Genomic DNA, 4854 nt, shown 5'->3' on the forward strand with positions numbered 1-4854 from the left:
CCACAGAAGAAATACCAATCTCTAGGAAACTAAGAACAGGGGCATAGTAGATAACTAGGGTCTTGCCGATGCAACTCCAAAATCGCAAGTTACGTAGCGATAGAGATTCTACGAGCATGGTGGCCTCCTCGTTTCCCGCAAGCAGGTTGCACGAGCCCAGTGTGAGACTCCACAAACAACCAAGCATGCGGAGTGCAACACTTAGGTCATCAACCGAAAACTTGTAGCCAATCAATGTTAACGTACCAAGGTTGTGGATGCTGTCGCACCAATGGTTGTTATCGGTGAGCACTAGTGGTAGGATATTGAAGAAACCAATCACCATGGTACCAAGCATGTCCGTCTTGAGACGTTGCAACGGCAGCTGCGCGCGGTCAATACGTCCTGGTACAAGTTGAAGATAATCAACTCTGCGATCTAAGAGCAAATCCATCCAGCAGCCTAGCGTGTCCACATCGGGCGAGAGCGACGAATGGAGGCAGAACGAAGATACTGAGCCCAGATGGTGGCCAAGGATCCTCGTCACATCTTCCACTAGGTCTCGTGGCTGCTCGGGTTCATGTGGAGGCCACCCAACCCTGACCGTGATGAGTCGCTCGTCATGGAGGACCAATGGGACACTCTCCCAGGCGGTGTCCCGCGGAGCAACGGCATGCCAGTAGACGAAGAGGTCAAGCATTAAGGGGTCGTACTCCCCGTCAATCTTGGAGCCCGGCAGCTAGACATGAAAACCGATATTAATCTTTTATTATTATTTTTTTTGTTATGAATAAATTAATACCACTACCGTTCGCCGGTAAAAATTAGACAGGCTTAGAGCTTTTCAAACAAAATTTATCATGTAACTCGTACCTGCGAGAGGGCTTCCGCACAAAGGCGCTCGCAGTTCTTTTGTCAGATTCTCTGTCTGCGCCTTCCACAGCTACCGCCTGCGCGACGGGGGATTCCTTGCAGCTGCGCTCCGTCGTCTCCTCTATAGCTTCCAGCCAAACGACGCACTTCGCCTCGTCAAACGGTGGAAGGAGGTGCGCTGAGCCCTTCTCGCCAACGCTGCCCTCCGTCGTCTCCTCCGTAACTTCCAGCCAAACGACGCTCTCCGCCTCGTCAAACGGTTGAAGGAGGTGCGCTGCGCCCTTCTCGGCAACGCTGCTCTCTGCCTCATCAAGGAGGTGCGCTGAGCCCTTCTCGCCAACGCTGCCCTCCGTCATCTCCTCCGTAACTTCCAGCCAAACGACGCTCTCCGCCTCGTCAAATGGTGGAAGGAGGTGTGCTGCGCCCTTCTCACCAACGCTGCTCTCTGCCTCGTCAAGGAGGTGCACTGAGCCCTTCATGCCGACGCCGCTCTCCGCCTCGGCAAACGGTGGAAGGATAGCATGTATTTTTTAAAAACTGTATGTAATAAAAAAATGGAAGAATACACCCCATTGCAACAATAATTTGTATTCTTCAAATTATAATATAGTTTGCTCTAAATTCAGAGGTTGATGTTGTCTTAAGTATAATTGTTCTGTATTTATTGTAGTAACTCAATATATTTGTAGTAGTACTCCCTTCATTTTATAAATGCAAGTCTTCTATCTTTCTCTTATTAACATTAACTAAGTCTATATAAATTACGTCGATAATTATAAAATTAAAATAGTTTTTATTAAATCCACCATGGTATAAAATTAAAATAGTTTTTATTGTAGTAACTCAATATATTTGTAGTAGTACTCCCTTCATTTTATAAATATAAGTCTTCTATCTTTCTCTTATTAACATTAACTAAGTCTATATAAATTACGTCGATAATTATAAAATTAAAATAGTTTTTAGAAAATTGCCTATAGAAATCATGGATTTCTAGCGGTGGTTTTCTTAAGGAACCGTCTACAGAAATATGATTTATATAGGCAATTTTTTTTTCAGAAACCGCCACTAGAAATAACACTGGTGCTTGACAACCCAAACCACCTGTAAAAATTAAATTCCACCATAGGCTTAGAGCTTTTTCTACTAGTGGAGGAAAGAGAAAGATAAAGGTGTGGAGGTATGTAGTTTATTAGCCATTAATTTTTAGCTACTAGTGGTGGAGCCACATAAATTAAATATTATTTTTGTCGGTCTAGAGGCAATCGTCGAAAATAAAGGATTACTTTCATTGGCCAGGACGGGGCTACCGAAAAAACCTATAATTCCTGTTGTGATAAGACCCGCTTGTACAACAGTCGCTCCCCTGATATGTCTAACACTATAGATTTAATAGTGGCGCTGCATTTGAGGTTCGTTGCTAAGACAATGCTAAGACAAGAACAAAGACTCCCAAGATGCTATTACATTTGGGGATGGGAGTCAAGGTAAGCTAAAAGGTCTAGGTAAAATCTTAATCACCACCAAACATTCCATTCCAAATGTATTTTGGTGGATTCCCTAGACTACAATTTGTGTTTCATATCACAATTATGTTTCATTGGTTACAATTGTTTATTTACCAATGTTGGTTCTATCATCTATAGAAGGAGTGATGATTTCGTTGCTTTTAAGGGTGTGTTAAAGTGAAAACTTTGTCTAGTAGGATTTTCGAATGACGATAAAGCGAAAGTTGACACATGCTTCATATCTAAAACTAATATGGGTTGACTATGGCATCAACGGCTTGCCCATGTTGGGATGAAGAATCCTCATAAGGTTATAAAGGGGAACAGGTTTTAGGACAACCGAATGTGTGTTTTGAGAAAGACATGCCATATGACATATGCCGAGCATAGAAGCAAGTTGGATCATCAAATCATCCATTACAAAATATCATGACAACATCAAGATCATTGGAACTCCTACACATGGATCAATTCGGCTCCGTTGCTTACATAAGCATCGGCGGGAGTAAGTATTGTTTAGTTATTGTGGATGATTATACACGCTTCACTAGCTAGGGTGTTCTTTTTATAAGATAAAAGTGAAACCAAAGGAACCTCAAAGAGATTCTTAATAAGAGCTCAAAATGAGTTCAACTTGAAAATCAAAAGAATTAGAAGCGACAATAGACAGAGTTCAATTATACACAAGTGGCAGAATTTCTTGAAGAGGAGGGAATTAAGCATTGATGTTGGAAAAATGGGCGACAAAAGCGTCATCTCCATGTCAATAGGGACAAGTTTTAATTTAGATTAATTTAAATATAACAGAGTAAAGAATACAAGTATATATTGTAGGCTCATGCTTCCATAATTCTTAAATTTACATAGAAATTATGTTAATTATATCTTCGTAGAGTTCCAGCATGAGCACATAGAAAATAAAATTACACCGTATGGCCAGCCTATTACTTTACTAAAAAAATCTCGATCCTTTGACTCAGCAGATGGGCGCTTGCCATAGAAAAGAACTTGGTGAACTGAAATATATGATATGCACTCATGCCAACATGCTAATAAGATACTAAAGAAATACTAAAACACATGCTAATAAGATTCTAAATCACTAAAAAAATACTGCTATAACACACTTCCCAAACTAAACAATAATGCATGTTAATATATAATTAAATTAAAATACCTTAGACCACTAAATACAAAAAATGTGCTATTAATGAAATAAAAAAAAACAAAAAAACTTGTTAATAAGAAATTAAAGTTAAACATTATATTAATTAATGGAATGAAACTATTATTTCGACCTGAGACGAGACACTAGTTACTTAATTCCTCTGCAGATTTTTGGCGATTTTGTTTTTGTAAATATGCTAGACAACATTTCACATTTCGAATGAATCAACTAATTAATTAATATATTAGGTCTCTCATGCATATGCAAGACGGTTCATGGCAGTCTATATATAGCAATAATGGCATATGATAGCAAATCTCTCATGCATGCAAGACGTTCGCACGACAGGAAGTGGACGAGCGATCGAGGTCCGTCGAACGCGGCACGCAGCGCAGGGGATCGGAGATAAGATAAGCCTCGCGCGACAGCCTGAACCTGACGAAGCGACCTAGCTAGCGCTGTTGCTTAACAACCTAGACAGATTGCGGGATACACGGAATAACCGGCCGGGCATCGTTATCAGCCGTCCCCCACTTAAGATCAAAATTTTTTTGTGGTATCTCAGGAGGGGAGTGATACTAACCAAGGATAATTTAGCAAGGCGCAACTGGCTGGGAAACAAAACATGTTGCTTCTGTCATGAAATAGAGACAATTCAACACCTTTTTTTTGATTGTCGGTTTGCCCGTATGGTTTGGGCTTTAATCCACATGGCCTTCGGGATATCTAAACCATATAGTGTCTCTAATTTGTTTGTTTCCTGGCTTAGTGGCTTTGATAGAAATATTAGAAATATCATCTTTCTTGGCGCAGCTACAACCTGTTGGTCTCTTTGGTTACACAGGAATGATATCATATTTGAAAAGAAAAACAATTCTTCTCCCTTGCAGGTCATTTATTCCATTGCACATTGGCTTCGAACATGGGCTATTTTACAGAAGGCGGAGTTGCGACCTATGGTTGTGGAGGCTACGCAGTACTTGGTGCAGGTGGCCATGGACTATTTTTCCCGGGCTCATGGGTGGCGGTCTAGTCTGCGGATTGATTACCATTAGAGTGTGTGGATTATCATCTTTATTTTGTCTTTAAGCTGTGTGCTTCTTAAGCAGAGGCTGGAAGAAATTTCAAGAATTGTATCCCCTCGATGTAATGTGCTTGAAATTATTAATAAAATCTTCCTTTATCAAAAAAATATGCGACTAGTCGAATTAGGGAATCGTTATCAGGCCTCCTGCGTTTGCTTTTTGAAACCTCGCTCCTAAATATCCCATCGTCGTCGCCGCCACCACTGCACCGCCCACTAGCTAGACGACCGGCCGGCCGGAG

At 41.0% G+C, this 4854-nt stretch overlaps 1 pseudogene; it reads right to left on the reverse strand.

Annotated features, from left to right (window-relative positions):
• Positions 1–318: 318 nt before the first annotated feature.
• LOC103648963 (uncharacterized) lies at positions 319–1331 on the reverse strand (annotated as a pseudogene).
• Between the last annotated feature and the right edge of the window lie 3523 nt (positions 1332–4854).

Source organism: Zea mays, chromosome 2 (genome assembly GCF_902167145.1).
Source record: "Zea mays cultivar B73 chromosome 2, Zm-B73-REFERENCE-NAM-5.0, whole genome shotgun sequence".
Classification (NCBI taxonomy): domain Eukaryota; kingdom Viridiplantae; phylum Streptophyta; class Magnoliopsida; order Poales; family Poaceae; genus Zea; species Zea mays.